This window comes from Coffea arabica, chromosome 1e, assembly GCF_036785885.1.
Source record: "Coffea arabica cultivar ET-39 chromosome 1e, Coffea Arabica ET-39 HiFi, whole genome shotgun sequence".
NCBI lineage: Eukaryota > Viridiplantae > Streptophyta > Magnoliopsida > Gentianales > Rubiaceae > Coffea > Coffea arabica.
In genome coordinates, this window is record NC_092311.1 from 29,424,769 (window position 1) to 29,431,184 (window position 6,416).

Sequence of the window (6,416 nt, forward strand, 5' to 3'; positions counted from 1 at the left end):
CTAGGATTATCTACTTTACAAAGGAAGTAGTTAATGAGCGTCTCTTAATTACCAAGAAATTAAGGAGAAATTGGTGATTCGAAAGTTGTTGAATTGCTATAACCAATTTATTTGTGAACATTTGAGTTATTTCTAGTATCAGTGATTAATTGAGTAAACTGTGGGGCTCCGAAATTTTACTTGTCTTTATAACTCTTATTGGAACTTACTTGCCTTAAATTCTTGGTTGCTTTTATGGGTGAATCATGATTTTTCTCTTATTGTATTATTTAACTTGGTGCATGTTAAATTTCATAGTGCATTACACTAGTGTGACCGACTAGTGAGGTGTGTGCAATAAATTTAGTGGATTAGAAGAAGTTTTGTGTACAAGGGATTAGAAGGAGCATTAGATATGTTAGTGATTGGAGACAAATAGATAAACAAAAAGATAGACAATACATCTTTCCTTGCCATTTGTCAACCAGCCTATCAAGTTTGACCAAGATCCTTGATCAAGACCAAGTTTTCTTCTTATCTAACTTGAAGTCTTATCATTTCACTATTTCTTCTTCTTGTTCCTTGGCCTTGGATGAATTTGGAGAGGAGAAAAGAGGGAGAAAATCACAAAAAAAAATCCAGCCTTGATTTCTTGCTTGAATCATGAAGAATCCAACAAAAAATCCTAATCTACTCCAATTAATCTTGAGGTAAGCTTGGAGGGAAGTTTTTGGTGAAGTTTTGGAAGAAGAAAATCTTGCATTCCTCTTGATTTGGTTGTCATTTTTGGGGTAGGAGGCCAAGAGGTAAACTGTGAGGACCCAAAAAAAAAATCTTAATTTTCTTATTTACTAGCGTATTTAAATATTTATTCACTCATTTTCTCCAGATAATTTATTTCAACCATTTTAAATTTATTTTTATGGAACCATGTCTTATTTATACTTTTAAAACGTCTCGTTAACAAATTTAAATTTTTCGAAGGTTCGTTTATTAAGGAATAACAAATACATATTTTCGAGATGATAGCCGATCTGAGAGTGCAATGATTTTGGAGAATTAAGGATGATCAATAGTGAACTAAGAAGAATTAATTGAGAGATTAGATGTGATTAAGTTAAATAAAACTTTTATTGTGCGCACATCGATAGTTTCTCGAAAGTCGTTCCGCGCGATAAATTAGAGATTTGAGAAATTAATACTAGACTTGTTAGAGGACTCATGTTTTTATTTCTAAAATAGTTATTTTTATAATTATTTACCTTAGTAGTAGTTAAATATATCATCGTTACATGAATTCCTTTTAAAGTTCGCCTTATTGACCGCGAATCGAAAGTTCGCGTATATCGAGCCGGAACGGATAAATGGAGATTTAAGAAATTTATTCTAGACTACTAAGAGTGAATAATTATAATATTAAAGGAAGTATATTAGAGGTTTAGTGCACAATTGAAACAAACCCGAGAGAAAACGGATACGAAACGCGCGCGCGCGACACTATTAAGGGTTGACTTTTGAAGGAATCTTAACCACAAAACCTTAAGCTTCTCTAGGAAGTTTCATGACACACCAATCCCTTCTTTTTCACTCCTTAGTGCCGGCTGAACAAGAAAGAAAAGAAGGAAGAAGAAAGCTCTTCTCATTTCACTCCAATCTTGCTTCGATCTTGCTCAAATCCTTCACCCAACTCCTAATCTACTTGGAGATTCACTTAAACTAGAAGAAAGGCATCATCTCACGGTTTTCTTGGGGCTCTAGTAGTGCAAAAATTTCTGGTTTCTCTCAAGGATTAGGAGGTAATCATCCAATCACTTAATCTTAGATTTAGTGGGTTTAATCTTGGCTATGAAGCTTGTAGCTTCATTATTGATGTTGTTATTTGAATTGGAATGGTTGAAGTAGGCTCTATGAAATCTCACCTTGGTTGTATGGGTTGATATGATGATAATAAGTGTTGTTTGTGCTAATTATGTGTTAAACAAGATGATGTTGGTTAGACAAGTGAAAGGAAAATAGAAGGAAATTACATAGGAAGACCGGCCGAAATCTGTCCTGTTTTTGCCGGGCCTTTGGTTCAAATTTTTTATGCTCAAATGACTTTGAAACTAATGTAAATATGTTGTGTATGGTGTGTAGAAAGTTTCTACAAAAAAATCATTTGGTTTGGTTGGATAAAAATTGAATTTTGGCAAGAACAAATCTGGAAAATTCGTGTATTAGTGGTCCTCTGGCAGTGTTCTTTGAATGAACATATCTCTCTGTCTGGATGTCAGAATTGAGTGTAATCAGTGGCGTTCAAAACTAGACATCCGTAATTTTCTAACGGTATATCATGTACCTTCTAATTCAAACTGAGTCATCTGTAGTGATTGATCAAAGTCGACTGCCCTGTTCTGTTAACCTATCCGAGAGAAAGGTAGAAACTGCATTTTGTGGCTCTATTTTCTCTCACTTAGAAATTGATTTTGAAAATGATTTGTTCTGATGAAATGTAACCTTTTGAATCTAGTTTTCAACCCCACCAACCATTCTCAATTCCAAGTTGTATTAAGTGAGATATGGTGCAATTTGTAAACTGTAGCAGAGCTGGAAAACTCTACTTTTTTGCTGGCCAACTGATTTAGTTGTTTGTGAGATGCTTTGCTTTGAAAATTTTGATGTCAACCAACTATGAACTGCTTATGAAATGTTTCTTAGACCGTGGTTCCACAAATGAACCAAAATGGGACTAATTTTATGATGCAAAATGTTTGAAAAGGAAAAGAAAACAAGAAGACAGATTTGTCTTGAAAATTCCTTAAACTTTGGTAGTTTTGTTAACTACCTTCCCGTGTGAATTTTCAAATGAAATTTTATAGAGAAATAGTCCTCATATGGAAGTTGAATTGTACGAATTTTGGTGTCAATCTAAGACCATTTCGATATACAAATGATGTCCCAAAGTTGCTTTTCAAATCTGGAAATCTTTTCCTTTTCTCTTGGCCGAATGGTCAAATCTGATTTGGGAAGTTATATTTCGAAAATCTTGATATCAATTACCTCTAAATTGCTTATTGGATGTTTATAGAACATTGGTTTCAACACTTGAATTAATTGAAGTTGATTGTGTGGAACAAAGCTTTTAAAAAGGAAGGAAACGTGAGAAGGCAGATTAGCCTTGGAACATTTCTTGAACTTCAGTTGTTTTAATGATTGCCTTCCCGTGGGAGTTTTTGCATGAAACTTGGTAGAAATTTTGTTCACACATGGAAGATTTAGCGTACCAAGTTTGGTGTATTTCCAATGCCAAATCGATGGCCAAATGATACTTCAAAGATAGCCTTTCAAACCTGAAAAATGACAGAACAGTTTATAAAATGCGACCAACTTTGAACTGATGTATCTCGACACCCAAAACTTCAATTTTAGTTCCGTTTGTTGTGTTTGAAACCTTGATTGGACTTCTTACTGTGTTATGAATTTCGGAGGCTAGTTCATGTTCTGTGAATTTTGCCGAATTTCCAAAGTTTACCGAAAACTAAGACTGAAACTGTCTTGTAAGTATAAGTCAGCCACTTTAAGCTGAAATTTGAATGTCTTTCATTTAGAATCTTGGAAAAGTATCTTCTATGAACTTTTAGTACTTTGAAACTAGTTTCCAACGGTATAAAGTTTTCTAATTATGGACCTATTGAGTCCAAGATACGATTTTTCAAAGATTGTCCCTTAAAGCTGAATTTTCGAACTTGTTGGGAAATGAGTTTTGGAAACTCTTCCCTATCCTTTGATATTGATTGACCATTTTAGACTTGACTTCATGAAGAAAATCAGTTTTTTCTTGTGTTATTAAACACCACTTTTGAACCTGGAATTTTGAGCAAGCAAAGCTCTATTTCATGACATTTTCTTAGATTGTACAAGTGTACAATCTCCCTTGTTAATAAGGGATTTATAATAATAGTGTGTTATAGCCAATTGATATTTGCTCAGGCGCTCAAGGGGACCTTCAAGAGGAACTCGAAGCAGACACCTAAACATTTGTTTGAGCACTTACTCCCTTACTTTAATTGGTGAGTTTCAAGTGCATGATTTGTGCAATTATGTGAATTGCTTCTTATGGACTGAATGGTTTACAACTGTTGAGTCGAGTGTGTAGTTTATCGCACTCGTTCTCTTTTAATTGATTGTATAACTGAACTGCTTATAACTGAACTGTATTTGTATGACTGCATGTCGTTGGAGTGAATCACCTCGACTTATAACTGAACTGTCTGCATGTCGTTGGAGTGAATCTCCTCGACTCATAACTGAACTATATGAATGCCGATTGGAGTGCACTCATTGGCCTATAACGGTATTTGTCGATTGGACTGAATGTCATCGACTTATAACGGTAACTGTGGGGACGCCCAAATCTCAATTGGCCGACCTTGTGACTCGAGCCAGCAAGGGCTTGGTCGAGAATCTTGGTGAACCATGAGATAACTGTAAGTTTGATCTATTGAGAGATCTTACTTGGCCTACTAGCGTAGTAGTGCATTTTATTGAAGTTCAGGCCCGATGCGGTGTATGGTGGACGGAATTGACGTGTAAGTAGAGTTCTACGGACTTAAATGCCGACCCGGTTGACGGAGTGTCATCGCGGGAAGGTATCCGATCGAGGTTTGGCGAAACAAGTGGAATTTAGCTCCTGAGAGCTCCTATATCCTCATTGAATGTGTTAAATTTAAAATTATGAACTTCTTGAATGTTACAGCTTTTATTCTTGCTTAAATGCTATTGCTACCTGAACTATGTGTTTTGCATGTTTTCTTAGTCTCACGAGTAATCGCTCACCCTGTAGATTTATTTTCCTTAACAGGAACCGATATGGAGTGACATTCGAAGAAGCCATTTGGATGAACTTTTGATTAGGGATTTGAATGTATTTGACTAGACAATTTGGAAGTTGTATATTTTGAGAAAGTGAATGTATTTTGAATCTTGTGGTGTAAGATTGAACACTTTGTATGGAAGTAACTTCTTTTCTTTACTCCGTATATTATTATTGGTGATTCTACCTTAAGCTTGAACTGGAACTGGAATTGTATCGAGTCCTGGCGAGAGTTGGGCAGGCGTCCCGCCGATACCCTTGGGTTCGCCCTTGGGAGAAGTGGGGGCGTCACATAAACTTTGTTAGAAAACCTAACTTTCTTGATGTTTATATGATGATTTACTAGTTTTACTTAAGGAACTACTAGGTTTTCTTGATAGATGATGATTTCCTAAGTTTACTTGATGAACTACTAGATGTTACTACTAGGCTTTTAGTTTACTTGATGTATGTTGCTTCAAGGTGAAAAAGGCATGACTTTTATGGAAGAGTTCATGGTTTTCAAGCTTATATTCGAATTTTCAGGTTTAGGGTTAATTTCCAGCTTTGATTGATATTTTCCAGCCTTGAGTTGAAAGTTTCTAGTTTTGATATGGAGTTGTGAGTTTGATATGAAGATATCTAGTTTGGATATGCATTTCTAGCTTTGTTATACGATTTTTCCAGCTCTAGTAGTTAATTTCTAGCTTTGCTATGTTAATTTACACCCTTGGAATGCCAATTTTAGCTTTATTAGAAGATGTTCAAGTTTTGGTATGCAATTTTAGTTTTGATATGAATATTTACATGCTTTGGTTTGAAATTCCAGTTTTGAGATAAAAAAATTTCAGCTTTGGTGTAAGTGATTTGGAGCTTGTTATATATGTTCAAAATTGATAGTTTTGTGGCCTTGATTGAGATTCATTTATTATGAAATTAAGATTTGAATTAGATGATTAACTTGAAGAGATATGGAAACATATTGCTGGATTTTCTCCTTGTTGGTCAAGTAAGGGTTAAGGTGTGAATTTAGGGTATTTTGTTTTCATTTTGTATATGATTTTATTCAAAACACTTGTTACAATTTATTTCTTTGCATGTGTGCTAGTTTTGAGCCAAAACAAAGAGATTTAAGAAGGGGAAAAATCTAGTTTTTCAAACTAATTGCTTGTTGGAAAATTTTCACAGGAAGCCCTACACAGCTTTGGGAAATTGGCTATAATTTCGTATAAAAAAGTCAAAATTGAGTTCCGTTTGTTGCGTTTGAAACTAGACTCATAGAGCTTTCAACGGTACAAAATTCAGGATTTGGTTCAACTCCTATAAATACCAGCAAATTTGCAAAATTTTTCGAAAACCATGATTGTTCTGTTTTTTGCACATGAGACAGCAGTGAGTTTGAACTAAAATTTGACTAACCAACGAGTTGAATTTCATGAAGATGTCTTCTAAAGCCTATTAGTGCTTCGAGTCTGTTTTCTAATGATGTAAGTTTTGTGATTTTTTGACCTACGAAACTGAAGTTATGCTTTTTCCAAAAATGTCACCAAAACTAGGAATTTTATCAAATGAATTGAGTGGGACTTGAAAAACTTTGGGAAAACTT

The 6,416-nt window shown here is 34.7% G+C and overlaps 1 long non-coding RNA gene across 1 annotated transcript; it reads left to right on the forward strand.

The window, feature by feature from the left end:
* The first annotated feature begins 1,542 nt into the window (after positions 1 to 1,542).
* Positions 1,543 to 4,968, forward strand: LOC140021375 (uncharacterized). The gene is made up of 3 exons (XR_011825153.1): positions 1,543 to 1,775; positions 3,949 to 4,028; positions 4,820 to 4,968. It is a non-coding gene; the product is annotated as an uncharacterized lncRNA (long non-coding RNA).
* The last annotated feature ends 1,448 nt before the right edge of the window (positions 4,969 to 6,416 follow it).